This window comes from Castor canadensis, chromosome 4 (assembly GCF_047511655.1).
Source record: "Castor canadensis chromosome 4, mCasCan1.hap1v2, whole genome shotgun sequence".
Taxonomy (NCBI): domain Eukaryota; kingdom Metazoa; phylum Chordata; class Mammalia; order Rodentia; family Castoridae; genus Castor; species Castor canadensis.
The window spans coordinates 99,838,384-99,863,619 of NC_133389.1; the positions used below are offsets into that span (position 1 = coordinate 99,838,384).

General features: G+C 37.4%; 1 protein-coding gene across 11 annotated transcripts in view; it reads right to left on the reverse strand.

The window, feature by feature from the left end:
- The window catches only part of Gtdc1 (glycosyltransferase like domain containing 1), a 428,360-nt gene extending 407,999 nt beyond the window's left edge, over positions 1-20,361 (reverse strand). For 3 of the 11 annotated variants that reach the window (XM_074070676.1, XM_074070677.1, XM_074070685.1), the window contains exon 1: positions 20,263-20,281. The gene's annotated coding sequence lies outside the window, so the exon portion shown is untranslated. Of the gene's footprint in view, positions 1-20,262 lie in introns of all 11 variants that reach the window. The other 8 variants (XM_074070679.1, XM_074070687.1, XM_074070680.1 and 5 more) reach the window with 7 other exon arrangements.
- Positions 20,362-25,236: the final 4,875 nt, after the last annotated feature.

A 25,236-nucleotide genomic window follows, 5' to 3' on the forward strand; every position in this document is an offset into this window, starting at 1 on the left:
AAAACTTATTTAAAAAAAATCAATGTTAAAAAGGCATGGCCTCAAACTCACAATCCTCCTGTCTCACCTTCCCAAATGCTGGGATTATAGACATGTGTCACACCTTCCCAAGTGCTGGGATTATAGACATGTGTCACAACACCCAGTTTCAGCTTCTCATTTTCAAAGAAAGAAAAAAGGCAGCTGGGATTTTGATAGACCCTGCCATGAATCTGAAGATCATCTGTGGTAGCCCTGCCATCTTAACAACATTAATTTCTATGATCCATTACCACGACATGTCTTTCCATTTATTTCCTTAATTTCTTTCAATATTTTATAGGTCTTAAAATACAATTTTCAACTGCTTTTGTTAAATTTATTATTATTTTCTGCTTTGATGTTTCTATAAATGAAATTATTCTACTGATTTTCAGATTATTCATTGCTAATATATAGAAATACAATTCATTTCTGTGTATTTCTGATGCACAGAGTTGCTAATCTCATTTGTGAGTTATAAAAGATTTTAGTGGGTTCTTTAGCATTTTGTAGATAGAAGATCATGTCATCTGCAAACAGAGATAATTTTACTTCTTTCCAGTCTGAATGCCTTTACTTCTTTTTCTTACCTAATTGTCTTAGCTAGAGGTTCTAGTACAATACTGAACAGAACTGATAAGAGCAACATTCTTGTCTTATTCCTGACCTACAGGGAGCATTCACTTTTCATCATTAAGTAAGATGCCAGCTGTGATTTCTACACAAATGCCCTTTACCATGCTGGGAAGTTATCTTTTTATTCCTAGTTTTTGTTGTGTTTATCGTTTTAAAAAAAATTCTTTTTGTCAAGTGCTTTTTCTGCATCTAATGATATGATATGATTCGATACCAAACACTTACAAAGACATTACATACACACATACATGAAAACATCTTAGCTCACACTTCCAAATCAAAAAACAATAGACTGGTTGGCTCAAATAGCAAGAATTTATTTCTTACAGTTCTGGAGATTGGGAAGATGGACTATTTAATTTCGCTGCTGAGGAATAGACTAGAGCTTTCTCTCTCTGTCATGTGAGACATATGGTGGGACTGGGACTTGAACTCAGGGCTTTATACTTACAACACAGGTACTCAGGCACTCTACCACTTGAGACACACCTCCAGTCCATTTTGCTCTGGTTATTTTTGGAGATAGAGGTCTCAAGAACTACTTGCCTGGGCTGGCCTGCAACTGCAATCCTCCCCATCTCAGCCACCCAAGCAGCTAGGATTCCAGGCATGAGCCACCAGCACCAGGCATATTCTTATATGGGTACTAATTCCATCATGGAGGTCCCACACTCATGATCTTACCTATACCTAATTATCTCCCAAAGGCCTCATCTCTAAATACTGAAACAGTGGGAGGACACAAACACCTAGACCATAAGCCATCCCTCCCAAAAAAAGATGGCCCTCATAAACACATATTTATATTTATAAACAGTAATGAAACACAGCAAGTCAAATTCAGTATAATATTTTAAAAGATAATACATTTTGACTAAATGAGGTTTAATCATAGAAATGCAAAGACTGGTTTTAAAATTCAAAATCTAATCACTACAACTCAATGTATTAGTAAACTAAACAAAACATTCTCCCTATAGGTACAGAAGAAGCATGCAACAAAACCTAACATTAATTTATAGTAACAGCTCCCAGCATACTGAAAATAAAAGGAACTTGCTTTACCTAATAGAAAGGAAGAAATAAAACTTGTCTTTATTTGTGATTATCAGGATTGTATACATAGAACATCCTGAGGAATTCACAAAAAAAGAAGTAAAAGCATTCATGAATGGGAGAAGATACGAATTCAACATATAAAAGTTGATCGTATTTCTGAATATTAACAGTGACAAATTGTAAATTTTATTTTTAAAATATAGTATTCTTAACTGCATTCAAAATATAACTCATAGCCTGTTCACTTAGGATAAATTTTGAGACCAGCACACTGAAAACTACAAAACATCCCTCAGAGAAATTAATGAATAACTAAATAAATTGAGACATATCATGTTCATGGATTGAAATGGAATAATTCAATATTGTTTAATTATTAATACTTCCCAAATTGATCTACAGAATTGAATATAATGCCAATCAAAATCCTATCAGCATTTTGTACAAATGTATAAGTCCATTGGTTAATAGGGAAATGGAAATTTTTATAATTAATAAGGGAATGGAAAAGAGAAGAACAATTTCAAAAAAGAACAACAAAGTTAAAGAATTTACACTATATAATTTCTACTCTATGTAACAATGTTGTGCAGGCATGACGCACAAATAGATTACAAGAATCAAGGACAAGAGTTACACATCTGTGATTTGTGATTTTTCACAAAAATTTTAAGGTAACTCAAAGGAGAAAAAAACATAGTTTGTCAACAAATGGGCCTTGAACAACTGGATGTGGAAAAGAATGAACCTTATTCCTCACCTAAAACTATACACAAAAATTAACTCAAAATGGACCAGAGAGCTAATGTAAAAGCAAGAAGTATAAAATGTTTAGAACACAGGAAAAAATCCTTATAAGTAGTAGTCAAAATTTTCTTAAACATAACCAAAAAAGAAAGCAACCATAGACCACAAAAGAAAATACTGATAAATTGAATTGTTCACTGCAGCACTATTCATAATAGCCAAGCTTTGGAAACAAACACAGGTGCCCTACAACTGATGAATGGATCAAGAAATTGTGGTATATATACACGATGGAGTATTACTCAGCCATAAGGAATAACGACATGTGGTTTGAAGGTAAATGGATGCAACTGGAGGACACCATGTTAAGTAAAGTAAGCCAGGATCAGAAACACAAAAGTCACGTTTTCTCTTATATCTTTGGATAGATCTAAAGATAAACATATACACAAAAACAATCATGATCATATACAAACTTAGATGTAGAACATGTTTGCAACATTGGAACTACTCTATGGAACTCGTAGAAAGAGGGAAAGAAAAAGAAAATAATAGAGCATTAGTAATATTGCATAACATAAGATGTGAAGGTAGAGGATATATTGAAAGCTGTTGAAAAATGGGGGGTAATAAAACAAAGGGGTAAGGAAGAGTAATGGAAGGGGTTGAACAGATCAAAGTAAAGTATACCCACAGTAGGGACACACTGAGAAACTCTTTGAACATTGGCTTAGATACTAATAACAAAAAACAGGACAGTAAAATAGGTATAGTGTGTATGTGGGGGCCTACTAGTGGGAGGAAGTTGAGGGGGAGAGACGATGGAGGCAATGTAAATAATGTACAATATAAGTCTAATCAGAATTGTCACTACGAATCACCCCCTGTATAATGAATATATTCTAATAAAAAATTTATTTAAAAAAACTGAAAACATCTGCTCCAGAAAATACATCAATGAAAGGAAAGAACATCTACAGACCAGGAGAAAATATGTTTGACAAGGATTTATATCTGGATATTTACTCATAACTAAATGACAAGAAATAATCCAATTTTTCTTTAAATTAACAAAAGACTTGATCAAATACTTCACAAGGGAAGATATACAAATGACCAAGAAGTAAATGAAAAGCTCATGTACAAGGCCCTGGGTTCAATCCCAGCACCAAAAGAAGAAAAAGAAATGTCAACATCACTGATAATCAGAGAACTGCAAACTGAAACTACAATGAGATATTATTACCCACCCCACAGAATGTCTGAATTTAAAAGAATTATGTTAAATGCAGAATATGGAGCAACTGGCACTTTCATGCAGTGCTAGTGAATATGGTACAATCACTTAAAACACTGGCACTAGCCGGGCACCAGTAGTTCCTACCTGTAATCCTAGCTATTCAGGAAGCAGAGATCAGGAGGATCACCTTACAAAGACAGCCCAGACAAACAGTTCTCAAGACCCTATCTCAAAAAAAAAAAAAAAAATCACAAAAAAGGGCTGGTGGTGGACTGGCTCAAGGTGTAGGCCCTGAGTTCAAACGCCAGTACCAGGGCAGCAGGGAGGGAAACACTGGAACTATATCTTACAAATTTAAACATACAGTTATCACCTAACTGGGGTGAATAGCCCAGAGAAACTAAAGCATATTTATATAAAAATTCCAACATGGTAGCATTATGCGTTATAAGCAAAAACTGGACACACTGCCAATGTCCATAAATACACCAATGGATAAGCAAATTCTGGCACATTTATACAACGGAATATTATTCTGCAATGAAAAAGAAACAAACTAGTAAGGCACACACTAACATAGTAAGCCTCAAAAATATCATGCTGGAAAGAATACATAATTTATGATTCTACTCATAAGAAACTTTGGAGTACAGAAAACTAATTTATAGTAACAAAAATGAGAACAGCAGTTGCCTGGAGATCAGGATGAGGGAGGGAGAAGTGACTATGAAGGGAGACAAGGGAATTTTTTTTTGAGGTGATGAAAATGTCTTGTACCTTCACTGGAAGGAAGCAAGGAAGGAAGAAAAGGAAGGGAAAGAAGAGGGGGAGGAAGAGAAGGGGAGTGGAAGGAAGGGGAAGAAAGAAAAGGGAGGGATGGAAAAGGGGAGGGAGGGAGAAAAAGTTAGGAAATAAGGTAAACAATTATCTGAGGGGAAAGCATTCCAAGCAGAGGGAATAACAAATGTGAAGGCCCCAATGCCTGCTCTTCAAGAAACAATACAGGGCCAGGTATAAGGGAAGAATAATAAACAAAGATAATTAAAAAATAAAATGAGGTTTTACAAATGAGCCTATAAAAAGAGGTTAATAGGCTTCTGTAAAGACTTTGGCTTTTAAAATGAGTAAGAAAGGAAACTAAAGTTTTCAATGACTTCTTTTTAGCACGATTACTCTGGTTACTACATTGAGACAACACTACAGTCCTGAGTGCTGGGTTGTGAGTAAAAGCTGAGAGACAAGTCAGGAGGCTATTCAAATAACCCAAGTAAAACATGTCAGTGGCTTGGACCAGGTAGTCCTGGAAGGGGTGAGAAGGGGTCAGATTCAGCATGAACTGGTGACAGATGGGCTGAGGGTGTGAAAGAAAAAGAAGAATCAGAAATGACTCCAATGTTTGTGATCTGAGTAATAAAGATAAACTTCTCATTAATTTAGATGAAGTCCTCAAAAAATTAAACAAAAGAACAAATCAATTCAATCATTAAATGGGCAAATGAAACTAATTTTTCAATGAAGAAATACAAATGGTCAATAAATACATGAAAAATCTTCAACTTTAGCTATCTGGGAAATGCAAATCAAAACTACTTAGAGGTTCCATTTCACCCCAGTAAAATGGTTACCATCAAGCAAGAAAACAAAAAATAAATGTTGATGAGGATGTGGAGAAAAGGAACCATTATACACCATTAGCTAAAATGTAAATTAGTAAAGCCACTATGGAAATCAGTATGGCGATTCCTCAAAAATTAAAAACAGAATTACCATATGATCCAGTTATACCATCCTTGGGTATATACCCCTGAAGGAATCAAAGGCAGCACACGATGGAGATATTATTGCAGCACTAGCCACAATAGCCAAGTCATAGAATTAACCTAGGTACCCATCAATGGATGAATGGATAAAGAAAATATGGCATCTATAAAAGGTGGAGTACATGCCATTGAGAAGAATGAAATCATGTGATTTGCAGGAAAATGGATGAAAGTGGAGATTATCATGTTAAGCAAAATAAGCCAAACTCAGAAAGTCAAGTATCACATGTTTTCTCTCACAAGTGGAATCTGGAAAAAGAAAAAAAAAAAGATATGAAAGTAGAGGGAGGACTATTAGCAAATAGGAAGGAGATGAGTGGAAGGGGGCAACGAGCTAAATTTGGGTAATGGAGGATAAATACTATGTACTTCATATATGTATATAAAAATATCATAATGAAGCCCACTATTTTGTATAATCAATATATACTAATAAAAAAGATTTGCATACCTTTAAATAACCTTATGGAGCTATCATAAGAAAGTTAGTATGTGTAGGGAGTTCAAAGAAGTAAAGATTTTTTTTTTTTTGCAAAGAAAGTCACTGGAAATTATAGGATGCATCTATATATATGTGCATATGTATGTGTGTGAAAGTTTTAGGAAATATTTCATACTTGAATTTTTTTTTAATTTGGTTTCAACTCAGGTCCTTGCACCTTCTAGACCAAGCAGTCTACCACTTGAGCCATGCCCCAGTTCCACACTCGAATTTAACAATCAAGACTTCAGCACTGAGACTAATGGCTTATGTGTTTTCTGATTCACATAAATTCATACAAGTCTGCTAGGCACTTCACACCTTTATTTTTACTTTCACATTTGAAGTATAGCAATATGGATAGATAAGGTATGTATTTAAGATAATAAATAACATGAACAGACACATTCCTGGAGCTATAGCTATTTAAAAGTGACACTAGCATCAATACACTCATTCTTATTCTGGGAAGGCTTTAAAAAACAATCACATGTTATGAAACTAATTGCACTGCCAAATGCTTCTTAGGATCATATGTAAAAAATCATCTTCTCTACATTTTACTGCTTTAAATCAACGAAAGTAGTAGGCTTTATGATTAGACTTAGGAGTTGGTTCTGATGTTTATAATCATTGAGGTTCTAATGTGAGTAATGCTTCCCACTTCATAATAGACATAATAGACACTTCATGCAGTAACAAAGAAATTCACAAAAGACATATTATAAGACAAACTCTTGCTGGGCATGGTAGCTCATGTCTACAATACCAGCACTCGTGAGGTAATGGTAGGTAAATCAAGAGTTTGAGTTCAACCTAGGCCTTGAGACCCCATCTCAAAAAAAAAAAGAAACTTCTTCAATGGTAAACAGGCAAGCATGTAGCTGAAACCATTTTCTAAAAAGAAAAATGTGTATCTGCCCAGTATGAATGAGCATTACTACTTCCCAGCTGTCTATCAAAATTCCTTATCTTTGACTATTACTTATGCTGGAAGAGAATGTCTTTCCGCCCACTTGAACTTCAATTCTTAAGGTCCAGCTCAAATTTGGCCTCCTCCACACAGCCTACCATGAACCCCAGTGATATATACCATTCTTCCCACATTCCGACAGCACTGCCACATTAACATGGAGAGCACCTATGTCATTTTGCCATGGACAAACTTCAGCTATTTACACAGACGCATATACTCCGAGGACAGAAATGTCACAGCCATCACTGCCTTCCAAAAAATGCCTCACACAGTCCCTTACTTACTCTAAGTACTCACTAAAACTTTGCTCACCTAAACTAAAATCCTATTAAATTAGAAAACTGATCAAATGGACTGAATTCAATGCAGAATATGCTTTAATTACCTTTTATTACTTCTTCAAACATAGTTTTCTTTCAAGTACTTGTTTTACACATTCTACTTGGAGTTGATCCAACGCAGCTTATTAATGCATATCAGCTTCTGTGATAGCTCATTTTCACACTTCCTTTGTTTATGATCTTCTATCATGACATCACTTTACTTAAAAGTATAGTTATACAATACTATACCAATATTAAAGGCAGCCAGAAGACAGTTGAGTTCTAGAGTGCAGATACAGCATCTGCAAATATATTTTCAAAAAAGTTCTTTCATTCCATACCAACATGAAGTGATTCATGGTAAAAGCTGTTAAAACTTAAATTTTTCCCACTGAATGATGGCATTTCTCAATTTTTTTATTTCTTCATTTATCGGACAATTGCTGGAAGAAAGAGCTCTGTACAAGATGAAGTTCTAGCAATACGACTATTTCACTTATTCAAAGACTGGATACACCATTTAATTTCTAAAATCCTCATCAGAAAATTGGGGTAATTCCATCTACTTTCAAAGTTGTGGTCAGAGCTAGAAATAACTATACAAAGTGTTTTACTCAATTTTTAGCATAAAGATTTTAAATAAACACTCCATGTGATAGTCAGATTAAAGCACCTGTAAGAACATATCTCTCCTTCCAGATTCAAGAGTTTATACATTCAAATGTTACAATATACCTGTTTTTCAGGTACATGCACTGCTTCAAAAAAAAGACAGCTTTAAAAACCATGAAATCAATTCCATATGAAGCTATCATGATTACGGTCCCTAATCTGACTCGTAAATTAGACATAACTACCACTCTCCAGCAAACTACTGGTCTTTTTCCTAGCAGAATGGCTGTTAGTTGCACTGCGCTCTAACTAGAACCATGCAGTCATGACGTGGCACACTGACAAACTGAATAGTGTATGCTCTGAATAAAGATTTCAAGGTAAGTCTTAAGGGAAACTTTTTTTTTGGTAGATGAGCTGCACAAGCTATGTAAAAGATAATTTATGTTTTATATCCTAGGCTGTCAAAAAGAGTTTTTATGGAATGCTACAATGAAAAAACTGTCAACAATCACTGAGGAAAAAAGTGGGATGCAACTTTAGGAGAATCCAGCCATCTCATTTCCCAGTACTGCCTTCAAATCCTCTCATAATGGTATAAATAGATGCATACCAAAAGCAGAGACTCTTAGCCAAACATCAATTTGGTTCAGGGAATATGTTGATGTTCCAGTTTTATACAATTCAATAGCTCTTTAAAAAGTACATGGTTTTAGACTGATCACAGTGACTCACGCCTGCAATCCCAGCTACTCGAAAGGAAGAAACAGGGAAGATCACAGTTCCAGGCCAGCATGGGCAAAATCAACAAGCCAGGCAAGCACATGGTGGTAATTATCTGTAATCCCAGCTGTACAAGACATCATCCTAGGAGGACTGTGGCCCAGGGATTAAAAACTCAAGACTCTCCCTGAAAAATAACTCATAGCAAAAAAGGGCTGGAGCCATGCCTCAAGTTAGTTCAGACACCATTACCACAAAAAACAAAAGGTTTTATTCCAACTCATACCTGCTTACTAAATCATTTCAAATGAATTTAGTGAATCTGAATATATTAATTTATGCATTCAACTATTCTATACACACTAATGCTAAACAATATGATTTTCTACCTACTATTAACTATGCAAAAAGATGTTTTCCTAAAAAATTCTAAGTAGCTTTGTGCAAACACAAATACATCTTAAATACTCTACATAAGAACAGTCTGAAGAATCCCAAGCAAGGTCAGGTACAGTGGCTCAAGCTTGTAATACTAACTATTCAGGAGGCAGAGAGCAGGACTGCAACTTGAGACCAGACCAGGCAAAAAGTTCTGTCATCCCAGATAAGTGGGGAAGCACAAATAGGAAGATCAGGATTGAGGCCAGCCCCGGCATGAAGTTGAGACACTATCTTAAAAAAAAACCAGCACAAAAAGGGCTGATGGAGTGGCTCAACAGGAAGTTCACTTGTCTAGCAAGTACCAGGTCCTGAGTTCAACTGCCAGTACCACCAAAAAAAAAAAAAAAAGAAGAAGAATCCAACCAAAAACTTCCATGTGAAAATCAGTCGTTAACATATTTAGTAAACAGCTGTTTTCATTGCATTTCCCTTAGAGTGAAAGAACTCACTTGTAAAAGGTATTAACTACATAAGTTTTGTGAATAAAGAAAGGACCTTTAAAGTTCTATTACCAAGGCAATTACTATATATCAATATATAATGATAATGTAATACACATCCCCCAAGTAAAAACCAAATTTACTTCAATCACACCTACCATCAATACCAAAATTTTTTTCACTTTTATTTTTACTTATTCATAAAGCCCTTGGAATCATAGTAAGGCTCAATACCATTACTGCTGTCACACTCTACCAGTCATCCAAAGAATATGCCAGACTTCTCTTTCAACTTCTTTGTCTACTAGAGCATCACTGAACCCTGCAGGCAGCTCACCCAATTTCAGTAATGGACTTTGGCTCTCTGTGCACAATAGGCAACAATCCTTATGAGGTATCTAGTTTGTCTTACACCTGAGAGATTTGAACCTGCTGCAGCTGTCACATCTAAATCCTTGAATGGATTTTTATCATCACTGTCACCTATAAAACAAAACAGTATCACCAAAAGTTTTGTCCTAGACAACATCTATTTTAGTACTGGCAAACTTTCTGCATCATACTGATTAAGTCAGGGGTCAGCAAACTACAGCATGTGACTAAAATCCAGACTGCTCCATGTTCTTATACAGCTATGATCTAAAAATGAGTTTTAAAAAATATGGAAAATTTGTTTTAAAAAAAAACTAATATTTTGTGACACATGAAAACAATGTGAAATTCAAATTTCAGTCTCCAAAATAAGGCTTCATTGAAACACAGCAATGCTCCTTCATCTATGTATTTTTCTACAGCTGCTTTTCTGCTACAGCAGCAGACTTGAGTAAGTGCAACAGGGACTACATGATACATAAAGCCTAAAATATTTATTATCTAGTTCTTTAAAAAAAATCTGCCAACTCTTGGCCTAGAGAATTTTTTGGTGGATAGATAATATGATACCCGGGATCTGTCACAGGAAGAACCTTGAAAGGAAAGACTATAATGACCCAAATGTTCCCTGCCTTACTTCCTATCCATTCAATCAACAAATATTCATTGGGCCAACCCTGTCCCTCCAATATAAATAGCTATAGTCACTTTGCTCTCCCAGTTGGCTCAGTCTTGCCTCAATCCAAGGAATCAATACTGACCTTGGACAGGAAGAGGTAAGGAGCTCAACTTCCAGCTAAGTTCCAGTTCTCCAATGTTGGCCTCTTCCGTGTCCAAGCTCTCCTAATTCTGGATTTCTATTTTGTATGAACTATTATCCATAACGGACTTTTCAAAGCAAAACTCATACACATTGATGAATTTCCCAGCCCAGACATACCCAACTTAAAGCATCTTATATTTTTTATCATCTGCCTCAAAAGGGACGTTTTGCCCACGCAGCCTGCAAAACATCCTTTTCTTCCCTCCACTACTGATAGTTGTCCCAGATTTCCATAGGCCTGCTTCATCTAAGTGTGACCTACCACCATCCACCCACCAAGAAGGACCTTGTGTCTCTTGAGTGCAATTCTAAGCAAAATTTACCACCAAAAGAGCAGTGTCCAGGCATAAAGAGGTTAACTGGGATAGCTATTAACCACACCTCAATTTCAAGTGGTAGCTATATAGGTAGCATGAATCTTAAAAATAAAAATTTTTAGTAACTCAGGGCATTGTGCTTGGCAGGCAGGCATTCCACCCTTGAGCCACATCCCAGCCTAAAAATCTTCTTTAAATACACATGCAGGAAGCCTATAGCTAGTTAGAAAATGTCAGAGAAATGCAGTGGCAAACCTTACTTAAAACCAGGAAAATTAGCTAGAAACATGAATCCCATATTTCAAAGGAATATTTGAAGTCTAAATCTTTAAAACTCTGCTCATTTGATGAGTCTAGCTTCCTGTTCTTAAATAGTTCTCAAATTTCTTAGTGTAGGGACTCCTTAGTGTTTTGTTTTTCTCTTTTGGGGGGCAGTGGGAAGAATAGAACTGGAGTTCCAACTCAGGGCCTTGAGCTTGCTAAGCAGGCACTCTACCACTGGAGCCACGCCTCCAGCTTTTTTTGCTTTTAGTTATCTTTGCCCAGGGGTCTCACTAACCTTTTGCTGGGGTTGGGCTCAAATTACAATCCTCCAGATCTCTGCCTTCTGAGTAGCTGGCATTACAAGTGTGAGCCGCCACACCCAGTCTCCTCTATGTTCTTAAAAATTGAGTACTACCAAAAGCTTTGTTTATGTGGGTTAAATTACCAATATTTACTGAAGTAGAAATTAAGTAAGAGAATTTTAAACTTAATAACATACATAACATTTAATAAGACAAATTTCACACCTTATGAAAAGTTATTTTCCAAAATAAAAAAGCTTAGTAAGAAAAATGTTATTATTATACAAGTTTTTCAAATATCCTTCATGTTTACCTTTATAAAAGATAGTTGGCTTTTCATATCTAATGTGATATACTGTTTTGACTGAGCTATGTGAAAAAAAATGGCCTCTCACAAACACATACTAAGAAACATGTGTTAATATTAAACACTCTGCTCAGATAATTATGGATATTCTTTTTTGATATGACATCAAAATTTGAAAAGTAGAAGTTTCTTAATGATTAGTTATAATATGGACTCTGACATATGATGCCTGTATTCTTTGGTTTTTGAAAGGCTCTTTCACCCATAATTTTGTAACACTTATCATTTTGAAAATACTGGTTTATTAGTTAAGTTACTACAAATCTTGACACAATTCACAATAGGACAGCAAAACCTCACATTCATTAATATCACTATCTCATCAAAAGAATCTGAAATACTGAAAAGCTAGCAAGAACACAGCAGGTAATATAAATTTTCTAAAATTTTAATTTTCACCTTAAAGTTCTAATTTTTATCACTGGCAACCAACACTGTCAGTTGTTTTTTGCTTTGTTAATTTTCAAGAAATTAAAAGAGATTTAATTTTCAAGAAAATGATTGCCAAATAACTTTACTGTAAGTAATAGTTTCTGTGGTATTCATTTTTTAAAGTGATGTCTCATGCAAAATATGGCTAGTTTTACTGGCTACTCAAAAAAATCACAAGGTTTTTCCCTCTAGAAAAGCAATGTACTCTGCATATGCAAAGTACTTTTTGCGTATTTCCTATCTCATCCCAAATGTAAAAAGACAGATTGTTCAATGTTCGATAAAGTCAGTAATTTTTAATACTTCATATTTTTAAGTGAAATTGACTGGGTTTTTTTGTTTGTTTTTAACATACTAAGGTTTGGTGCCACTGACATTTAGTTTTTCTACTGACGCCTACAGTTTTACTCATCACTGGTTTTGCACCAGCAAGGCAAATGTTACAGCAAAAAGGCAAAAGGCTGTATTATTATGACAATAGTTTTAATTTTATGGAACCCCTAAAATGATCTCGGAGACACCACACCTCCACACAATTTGAGAATTACCATCTTAAGGAAATAATGAAAGCTACATACAAATAAGTTGCCATCTCAAAATTCACAGTAAATATCCCCCATGTAATAAATATAGTGAGAATTTGCATGAATTCTTTAACTCAAAACTAGTCTAATTTGTTCTGAAATTCAATTAATAATAATATACGTAAGAACAGCAATTAATAGTACTTAATCCTCTTGATAACCCTACATTTGCTGTTTTGAGGTGAGGCCCTCAGGTAGAGAGAAAGTAAGGCCACTATAACTATGAGTATTTATTGGATTCAAATGTAACTACTTTGCATACTTAACTTAAGCCTTGACAACAATTTTTTATTATCCTTTTTTACTCTCTATTCTTTATATCTTTATTACAAATGAAAACTTTAAATCAAATAGCTAAAGCACCCTGCCCTAGGTTACAAGTGGAAAGTGGCTGGATCACCTATACACAAACGCAAGTCTGTCTTGACTCCAGAGTACACTACTCTCTTAGTCAGCTTTGTGTTATTACAATGGGATACATGAGACAGGTTACTTATGAAGAAAAGAAGACTTAGTTAGCTCACAGTTTTGAATTTCAAGTCCACTATCACATAGCCCCATGATTTGGGCCTCTGGCAAGGGTGGCACATCTTGGTGGGAGATTATGTTGGAGAAAGTGCTCAAATCTCAAGCCAAGAAGCATAGAGAAGATGAGATCAGGATTCTACAATCCCCTTTGAGGACAAGCCCCTTCCCCCATGACCTTAAGACCTCCCACTAGGCCCTACTTCTTAAAAGTACATAGCACCTCCCAATAGCACCGCTGGAGACCAAGCCTTTAAAGCACTGCCCTCTGAGGACATTCAACATCAAACTATAGCAACTGTACATTCTGCCTCTCTATACCACACATCAGTGTTATTTGTATATGAACAGACTGATGGTTACAAGAGGCTTACATAGTCTTAAAGTCAACTGAGCAAGACCTCTATTTAGAAAGATTCTGATTAATTTATTACCTCTGTCTTCAAATGGGACAAAACCTATTTCCATTTAAAATAGTCTATGAACTAGATGTACATTAATTTACGCTATTTGAATATGATAATGAATTAATGGATCTAAAATTAGTATACAAACACACACACACACATACACACTGCCGGTGCTATTAGATAAGGAAACCAAAATTCAGAAATGTTAAGTATATAACTTCCCCCAAACGCATACTGCTTATAAACAGTAAAGTCAAAAATCAGTCTGGGCTGACCCTCAAGCCCAAAATTTTCAGTCATGGTGCCTGTATTTATTTAGAAAGGACTCAAGCAATGACCTAGCAATTGCTCACAGGACTAGATAAGATAGAGCTTGATGATACTACTCTCTACCCAAGGCAATCAAGATATGACTCATCTTGCATCTTAAAAACCAAGAGATGAAAAAGAAGCTGGTGCATGCTGAAAATAATGAGACATGTTCTCAGATACTTCAAGTAAAAAAGGTATAGGTAAGGTTAAAGAAAGAAATTCATTTATAAAGGTGTCAGCACACATTCCTGTGGGTGAGATAAGCTTGCCTCCATTAAAAAAGAAAAGCCTGTAAGATAATGTCATTACAGCTAGAAGGTCTAGCTACAAACTACACAATAGCTTTCAAATGCCAGGAATACAAACCTTAGTCAACTGAAGCAGAAATCATTTTCCTAAACCTCAATCAAGCAGTAAAATTTCCATTTCAAGTTAGGATCTACAAAGGTCAGGGGTCATGCCCTCAGGTTTGTTTCTATTTAAGGGTTTACACTGAAATACGGCTACTTAGCTAAAGAGGTGGACAGGGAAGGAATCGAGTTTTATCCAGCTCAATTTACCCTTATAACTTGTTGACACTCAACTTTTAGGAAGTATGAACATCTTGAGATTGGACAAAAGAATGTGGCTTTAATTTCAACCGAATTTTACTCTCAAGGAGTTCCCACACATCTTTAACAGGAAGGTAACGAAATGGAAGGCTGTGGTGTACCCCTAAAATGGCAAGTAGTAGAGGGGAGATACGAGCCATTATTCCTGTCACAGAATACCACTCTGAATGAGTTCTTCCTTCTGTGGTAAAGGAGTTTAAAAAAACACTATAGAGCAACATTACCACCTCACATTGATGATTCCTAGCAGGACCAAAAGGAATCACAAACCAGTAACGCAAAAGCAACTGACAGATATATAGGGGAAAAACATCAAGATTGGGGTCATGTCCCTTGACATGTATCATTTACACAAGGATTCCCCCACTTAACTGAATTAATTTTGTGTACCTCATTTCATTGAGATAATTGAAGCTTTCCTTTAGAGTTGTAAAATATTTACCTCAATATAATTAGTAATCTGTCCACTTAAAAATACTACTACAAAAATTACCACCTTTTCCCTTCTACACATACACTTACACTCTACTATCATTAAATGTATGAGATTTGGGGCTTACGGGAAATTTAGTTCAAAAGCTCTCTTTTAAAAATTAGTATAAGAAATTCTACAAGAAAAGTTATGGTCATTACCTTTTTAATACACAGTGTTTACATACTTGTTAAAGACATGGTAATTTGGGTGTTCAATACATGGCTACTTAGTTCTGAAACCAAATTAGTGGTTTAAACTACTATAGAATTTCATGAGTAGATTCAATACAATGACTAGGATTGTATAGAGAACAAAATTCTAAAGAGGTCTCTCTTTCTATGAGCAGGCATTTAAGGGCCTTTTAATGAGAATTTATACTTTAATATATAATTATAATGAACAAAAATAGGTCCATTAAATGAACTTCTCTATAGTGCCATACAACTTCTATGTGTAAGAAATGTAATTTTTAAAAAAGAACTATAAAATAACATATATTCATCAAATTCAAGAAAAACTGGTATGTGCCATACCCTATGGTTCAACATAGTTAAATTTTTACTTTCTCTTCTTAAGTCAAAGTCCTGTAAGATAACTGATGAAGCCATTTTTCATATGCACATGCTTGTAATTGAAAAATACAAAGACTCCCTAGTACTAATGATGGCAATAAAATTCTTAACCCTTTGAATGAACTCTGAATTTCTCTATGAACACTGGTTTCTCACACTTATACAGAACCACTGGAAATTTTGTATCTAATCAATATTTGTTTATCACCTGCTATATGCCAAGCACTACTGAGTGCTGAGGACACCACCAAGAACATAAGATTCAGTCTCACCGGGGGGGGGGGGGGGGGGGGGGGGGGGGGGGGGTACACACAATCTAGAAGACAGGAAATGGCCATACTATAGGAATGTATAACGGAAGTCTGTTCAAATGAGAGCTTAACACAGAGAAGACAAGGGCAAAAAAAATCAAACATTTGAAAATAATTAGCTACCACTGAACTGTCCAAAAATCATCCATTAATATACACAGGAAGGCAACAGAAAACCTAACTGAAGGCCAGGCAGGGATTCTAACACATGACTGAATAAATCCTGGGTGTCCTAGAGTCTCTGATGTAAATATGAATGACTGACCCTCAAAAATGTTTGAAAGAATAACAAAGTCTAGCTCTCATTAACTAAGGGTTCAATCTGCATCCAAGAAACAGCATCACAGTATCTTGGCTCTGTTAAGACCCCTACCAACTACCTGTGGACAGAAACAGTTCCAAGCTCCCCGTGAGGAAGGGGAAATGGTGGAGGAGAAGAAAAGGGGTGAGCTGACCAGGCTGTTACAGTGCTTAAGCAAACTTACCAGTTTCAGTCCCACAAGGGACATGCAATACAAAAGGGAACCACAAAAGAACATCTTAACTCTATGGACTGTTTACATCTTAAATAGACTATAGAACTGCTTCTCTGACTGCATTTTAAAATATTTTTTTAAACTATAATTTGTTTAAATGACTCAAGTGTGATCCTCCATAGTGTGGGGGAAAGGACTATTCTAATTGCCTGATTCTATATCTTAATCCCATCTATAACTATATTGAAATAATCTAGATATCTCACACATACTTTATTAAGATGTTCATGCCTTGTATTCCAAAATGTGTTTCAAATGAAAATCTTACAGATGTAAACTGACTACATGCCAAGACTATGGTGCAATAGCATACCTCTATGAACAATGGAGTCTCAGGGTACCAGAATGACTCCATGAGGGCTGGCTGGGAGGGAAGTCCTTGATATATTTCCAGTCTACATGGAAAGGACTTAATCTGGCAGTGGGTAGGCCATATACACTGGTACTTTGCTTTCAGTAACAGTGTCAATAGCAAAAATGAATATAGTTCAAAGATGTCCCTGTGAAAGCTATTATCTGAATGACTCTGTATGTTCAAGTAGGAATCACTCAATAGAATTTGCCCTGCATTTGCTAGGCCCAAATTTTACTGAAGCTTTTCAAGGATAAAATGGTAGTACTTTTCAAAAGAAAAGCCTGAGATTTTTCCTCATTTTCTTAAATGAACAAAGCATACTATTTTGATCTGCTGCAGAAAGAAGAGGTAAGAATAATCCTAACAGAAAGAGAACACCCAATGTGTTTTATCTTTCAAATATCACCAATTTGAAGTACAGCATATCAACTTGAGACTAAAACTGTTTAAAATATCATTTCAGGACAGCTTGCCAAAGGTGTCTGAACTCCAAAAGTCATGTTCTTTACAAAAAGTTAATGTTGAAAAATACATCCTTATAAAGTAAAATCAAGCCTTTAGAATGTGGCCTATATTATCAATTGGAGGTGTTTTAAATTCATGGTTATAAAACTGTGCTCCAGTAGAAACTTTGTATTATTTGAGCTTGACTGATGTGTTCTGTCACTAATTAAATAAGGGTCCTTTTCCCAATTTCATAGTGATTAACAACAAAATTAATGTTAGGTTTCTTACCCCTAACATATGTAACACCTGTTATCTCTTTCAATAATGGAATTCAACCTAACAGAGTGTTTGATTCAAAATAAAAAAGAAAATAAGCTATTTCAAGCTTACTATATTGTAATTAAGACTTTCCAGACACTCAGCTAACAAGACCACAAGCATTCAGAATACCCACTACAGTTGACACTGGACATATACGAATTAGATACAGTCTGTGTTTCATGAAGCCCTTACCAGAAAAGTGCACACAGCAAACAAGTATTTACTAAATTCTTACAGCAAACACTGTGCTATGGGAGATGCGCCAAAAAAAAAAAATCACCCAAGCCAGCAAGAACTATAGGACTCCCGCATTTGAAGACTATTTTTTTTAAAAAGTGACAAGAACCATGCTGGTTTAGATTATTACATGTGTACTGGACCTCCCTCTCTAATTAGTATAACAGTTATGTATACCATAACTCTTTGACTCTTGAAATACCAATCTCCTGGGGATGACACCACTACCTGAATCAAGAAAACTGATAGATTCTTGAAATGAAAAGTAATTACTAAATTCTAACTAAAATGAAAAGTGATGTTCAACTGATAGAATGTAAATATTTTCCAACTAGAAGTAATTTGTATCATTAATGGGTCCAAACTAAAATCACTAAAAGCAGAAAGGGGGGAGAAAACATTGAGTAATTATTTGGTTGAAGATAATATAATGAACAAAGATGAGGACTTAGTTAACTGAAAGAGCTCTTGCCTAACAGGCTGAGGCTCTGGATTCAATCCTCAACACTGCCAAAGGGGATGGGGTGGGGGGGAAGGTGAAATACCATAATCAAGACAAACTTTGGTACAAGAGTATCTATTGGGAAGGTCTGAATTATCTAGCTAAGTGCTTAATTAAGGCAACTAGTTCTGTTCAGTTCCTGCTAAATCTGTTCAAAAAACCGTCTTTGATTCTTAATTTCTCTGTAAAATAATGAGTGTTGGATGACACTGCTAAATTCCCTTATGAATCAAAAACTCTCTACTTCTATGGCTCATAAAATTGACAACATGATTTCAAAACAGAAGAAACCATCTTAACATCTCAAATTGGTAATGCTATAAAATGCACTTTCCTACCTTATCTCAATCTTATGCTTGTGATATTACCCATTCATTGTTTTCAAATTTGCCAAAGAAAGTTTCATGATTCAAAAGCTGCTTTATTTAATAGAATAAAACTATTTCATTAAATACAGTACAAGACCCTAAGGAAAGGGTACAATAAAAGGGAGTGGAAGCTTAGAAAAATCTATTCCACATCAGACCTGGAATACATACTTAAAATTCAGTATTACAGTTGGTATGTGGGTTCCTACATGCAACTCCTGTTATGGTTAAAGCTTAAGGTTAAATAGGTTAATAAAATCCAATAAAATGGCTCTACTGAATTATACTGCGCTTTTCAGCCGCACCTTTACCTGGCCAGTACTTTAAGCTTTAAAATCAACCTCAGAGGTAGCACCACCTAAGCAAGGCAAGCCAGGACACATGGGGGCTGCAAACTGAAATCCACCTCCTGTGGAAAGTCACCTTCAACCCACGTTTTCCATTTCAAGCTGTGATACAGGTAAAGGAAAAAAAATGTAAAGCTTTCTCTTTGAACTTCCCATTACAGGGCCTCAAGGTACTAAATTAAGCATTATCTCAAAGATAATCTAATGTAGCATGCATGGTTCTGAGACGACTAAGAAGTTTTCCTGGCCGCGGTGAGTGGAGGGGAGGAGGCAATTCTACCTCGGGACCAAAGGCTAAATTAATGTATCATTGCAATTTCGCCGTTGAGGACACCGTTGGGAAGTACAAGACTTAATCCACAGAACCCTTCCACCCGAATGGGCGGGGTGCTGGAATCACGCTGGAAATAGGACGAGGGAAGGTGGGGTGGTCACGGGTCTTCGGTCTCTGCAGACCACAAAGTGGGGCGCACCGCGAGGGCGACATGGGCCGGGTGCACAGGTTCCTTCGGGAAATCCCAGGCTGGCCCCGCGAGGGGCGGCAGCGGGACAGCTCGGGGAAGGCCGAACAAGGCCCTCCGCCCGCTGCGGCGGAGGAAGACGCGCCCTACCGCGTGAAGCCGGCCCGCGTGAAGCCGGCACGCACGACGTGTACACGCCGAGACAAGGAAATGAGAAAATGGCCCGTTTGAGAGGAATGACACGCAGCCGCCTGGACGCCGGGCTCCGAGCACGGGGCGGCGCAGAGAGCGCGGCGCGTGCGCCCGGGAAGCGCAGCCCTCGGCTCCGCCTTCCTCCCACCCCCGCTCCTCGCACGGCCACCGTCGCTGCCCCACTGGGAACTCCGCGCCGCGCGGCCCCGCGAGGCGGGCGCCGGGAAGGGAGGGGAGGGGAGGGGCCGCGCTCCCCGCCTCCCCGCGGCCCGCGCTGCTCCCAGCCCAGAGCCTACTCACCTCCTCCTCCTCCTCCTCCTTGTCTCTCCTCCTGGCCACCGGCGCGGCCCAGCCGGCGACGCGCCGACGCCGTGCCCCTCCCCCGCGGCCGCCTCCGTTGCCGCCGCCCCTCCCGGCCGCAAGCCGCCGCGGCCTCCCGGCGCGTCAGAGAGAGGCCCCGCCCCCTTGGTCCGCCCACGTGTCGGAGGCTCCGCCCCCTGCGCGGCCGGGTCTGTGCGGACGCCGGCTTCCTGACTCAGAGGCGGCTCTCGCCCGCGCGCTCTGCTCCGCTGTGCTGCGCCGGGCCAGCCCGGCTCTCACACCTGCCCACCGCGGGCCCGGCTCCTCTCGCCACCTTCTCGCGCGCCCTTTCCCATCACGTCAGCATCCCCGTCAGCCCCGTAGTTTGTTCGTACTTTCCCCGACCTCTAGTCTAAGCCCACGTAGGCGCCCTGTCTTTGCATAGTGGAAGGGCCACACTGCTCTTTAGGTCGGCCTCGGCTTCCCCATGCAGTTTTCTGCTGGCCTTTTCTGTCCCCTTTCCTGCTCCTCTCCCTGGCCTGCTGGAGCCTCGGGATCCCGGTTCTCTGCACGTGATTTGCAAAGGCCTAATTACCCTCACTCGGACCCTTCCAGGACTCCTTTACCTACATTTTCGCTTCTCGCTACCACACACTTCAGGTGCAGTAGGGGTAATCAATAGTTGCATGTTCGCTGTCCAACTTACATGAAGAGAGTCACATTGAATAATTAAAAATCTCCAAGCGAGGTATTGGCTGTGGTGACTACCATTTGACTTGGATAATTCAGCTATCTTTCTTATACATCTTTATTTTCTTTATGCTATAGTGTATTACCACTTACATTTCAAGGAATGGCATTTTCTGCTGGGGTTCACAGATATTGAATTTTCTTTCCCTGCAACCTAGCTTCACTGTAGCACTTTTGTTTATAAAATATATAGTCAGTAGAAAGCATCAGGAACACTTAGGTCTCTCGTGTTATAGACTTATAGACTTAGGTCTATCTATAAAAGGAGGAATTTGTCTCTTCCTCTTTTAAATTTCTGTGATTCTGAGTTAAAGGATTTCATGTTTGTGGGTTAAATGATTCAGGCAAAGGCAAAACATGCAACTGTAACTGGATATCTGGTTTATTCGGTAATGTCACTTTTAAAACTGCAACTGCACTTGGAAACATTAGGCTGTGGTGCAGAAACGCGTTAAGCATACCAAAATAAAGGAAATCGATCAGGCCTCCGAGTTACAGTCACAAGTTGCTTTAAGTTACATGAGTAAACCTTATTATCCTTACATTGAACAGTTAAAGTTATCTTCTATTCTAAATGAAATCCACCCTGTATGTGGACCCTCAAAGTTTAAAACTACTGTTGAATTGAACAACGATATTACAAGCATTTGAAAAGCCTAATAAACCATCTGTCCATCCGCTGAGAAACAGAAAAGGAGAAATGCCAAAAGCCAAAAGTGAAAATTTCCTAACTTCCCATGAAAGTAGCAAATCCTGTTCCACAAAGTATCTGAAAAAACCAAAGGCTATGTCTACCATTTCATTGCTTTAGAAAAAGAATCATATAAATTATAATTGAATTATCTCATCGTTTAGATCATCTTTCACTTTACTAATTGAGATCTGAAGCCCAGAGAGGGAAAGTTGCCTACCCAATATTACCCAGCTTAATTAGAAACAAAGTCAGAATTCAAACTGAGACCTCCTCCTTCACATACTTGCCAGCATTCTGCCTACAGTTAAACACTTCATAGAGATCTTCAAAATCAGAATTCTTTGACTTTGCAGCTCTGCCTATATGATGTACATGATCTGTAAAACTCAACTTAGCATTATGTAGGGAGTTATTGCTATCAGAGGCCATTTCATTCCAGTTGTCAAGGATTCCTGTTTCATGACCTTCATCTCTCTCAGTCAGAGGTCATCAGCATGACTCAGGCAATTCTGGCCAGGGCTCTGGAACCCTGATCCACACAAACACACCCATCCTCAGAGGTGCCAAGGGCTGTGCCTAATTGTAAGAATTGTGAAATCCCTGTTGTCAGGAAAATTACAACATTATTGGGGAGGTAAAGCATGAAGCATGAAACAATAATTCAACATTAATAATCAAGGGTTCAATCCAAATGTTAACCTGGAAAATGATCCATATAAATTAAAAACCTTTTAAAGGCCACAATAACAAAAAGGAAGTTTATCATTTGGATTGGTGTATAAAGAAGAAAACGTAAAGGAAACTGCTCGAAGAAAGGCACTAAGAAGAAAATGAGCATACCAAGAATGGGGAAAAGTTTGAAGATCAAACATATAGGAGATTAATTTGAGAAACAATAGCAAACCAGGCTGAAATGGTAGAGTAGAACCATTAATGGGCAGAGGTGAAAAAAGGTAAGTAGCCCATAATCTCGTTAGGTTTGGAAGAAGCTAGTAGGTATTTTTAAAGAAATATTGGACATAAATGCCACAAAGGAAAAACTTGGAGTATACATAGAATACAAAGAAGAGTAAGAAGCCCAAGAAGGTTTTAGGATTTGGTAAGAGTCAATAACAGTACACAGAGATCCTGGTACCTTAGAAACACTCATACTGATAGGTAAAGACACAAGACATCTTCCCAAGGGAGATCTTCTTCATGTCCTCAATTCCAGAAAACTATTTTCTACACAAATAGAATTAGAAGATAAGGAAGCTCTCACCCTATATGATCAAAATATGTTATATACGTGTATGAAAATGACATAGTGAAACCCATTATTGTGCACAATTAATATATACTAATAAAGTATATGAATGTATGTATATGAATATAGGGATATATAGACATATATGATTAGTAAAGATAAATTTATCTTCAACTAAGTTTAAAAAGAAAGAAAAAATGCTCTCACCCTGTCCCTGTCCATGGGCCTTTTGCCAGTGTTTTATGGTTGGCCTATTTTTTGTTTGTTTGTTTGTTTCAGCCCTACTGACATAAGTGTTCAGTGTTGAAGTATATGTTACAGTAGGAAATAAATCAATAAATAGATGTTAAATACATACGAAATGCTGCTCAAAGCTCTGCTAAAATGTAGAGGACAAGAAAAGTATAAAAGGGGCCTCTGACTTACAGTAGCTTATAATCCACTTGGAGAAAAAAAGGTCAATACACCCAACATAATAGAAAACAAATTCCATGGACAGGGAGAACAACCTCTGTAGAATATAAAGTGCATTTATATAGAAACAATGAGGAATGTTGTTGAGTAGATTAGAAGTGATATGATCTATAGGGTTCATCATTCAACAAGTACTCATGAATCTTTAAGCAATAGGTACTAGAAGTAAATCAATAAAATTAAAGGCTCTTGCTCTCATTGAGCCCAAGAAGGAGATAAGTTTTGTGTGTTTGAGACTGTAGAAAAGGCCAAGTGCACCTATAGTGGAAGTATCTGAGAAGAAAGTGAAGAAAATGAAACAGGGGACATAGTAAGTCTTTGTCAGTTGAAGGGGTATTGAAGTTAGGTTAAAGTAAGATCATTTGGAAGATAGGTCACTCTGTCATTATGGATTTGAAGGAGTGATCGTGCCTGGAAAACAAGATGGAAGCCTCAATGATAATCCAGGCAGGAGATGTTATGAAGTTGAAGACTGATGGCAAGGTTAGCAGGAAAGATGAAAATACTAAGAGACCAAGTACCAGGTATTTAGGGGGAGTTAGGGTGGTGGTGTTTGCAGAGAGTTCATAAAATCAAATGCAGCATTAAAGTTAAGGAGATAAGCATTAAGAAAAGGCTCGTCTAGTTAACAATAAAGGTGCTATCTGTGGCCACCAAAAAAAGTCTCTGAAGATTGGGGCACTTTTTAAGAAGTAAGAAAACAGAGGAAGTGAACACTAACTATAAGAATCAGTACAACTCAAAATATATAAAATCCATGTGCATTTTATTAACCTTTTAAGGCCATTTACATTTTGGGATACTAGGGAATTTTAGATGCATTTAAATATCCCCGTCTATATCTCGTATTTTTCTCTTCATTCTGAAGACAGAACAAACGTACATCTTCAGGATATATCTAGGTCAAATATCAGTCACATCAATGAATCCATACTCTTAATATAATCACAGAAAGTTCCAATCTTACTTGTGGAATATGGCAAAAACCTAACAGTAGAAACACAAAGACTAATAGTGTACAACATCAATTATGATTCCATTACTACCACCTGTGAGGTATGGACCAGGTGGTTAGTCTGTGGCCTTGGACACATCATATATTTTTAAGGAACTCCAGGTTTCCATTAGTGAAGAAAAGGAACTTCTCAGATTGTTAAAGGATCTCAGCCTTAAAGTCATACAGGCAAGAACTTCCACAAAAGAGAAACAAATGTCATTCTGTGAGGAGCACATGAACAGCTACCATGACTCCAAGTGGTACTTTTGCAGTCTCAGTTGATCCAGATGTTCTTTTGATCAGCAAACTGCAAGACAATTAAGGAGTATTTTCCTTCCCTGGAAACCGATTAGACCAGTTTGGCAAACAGAGCTGAAGAAGAAACCTGAGGCCCTCCATTTGTAGCAAGGCAGCCTGAGCTTCCCAAGGAAAGCAAGCCTGACTCTGACCAGGTTGTGCCCACACATGCATGTGCATGCCTTCTTCCGATTGCATAATGTTGATGGGTAGAGCGTGTTAATTTGTGAGGTGTTATAGAAAGACAGAATGCTATTAGCACTCTTTTTTACTTGGAATATATTTTGTTTTGGGGTCCATTGGAAGCAGTTAATCTCTTGGGAGGGTTTGGAAAGCTTCATTAAATTCAAATAAGGAAAAATTAGTGTAAGTTATTCTAAAAATAATCATGAAATTTACTATGTTTAATTTGCTGGCCCAAATGGTTCTCAAGTCAGTAGTGACCAAGGATTCCTAGCGTTATGAACAACTACCATACTGCTGAAATCAACACCATATTTAGCCTTAAAAGCCATC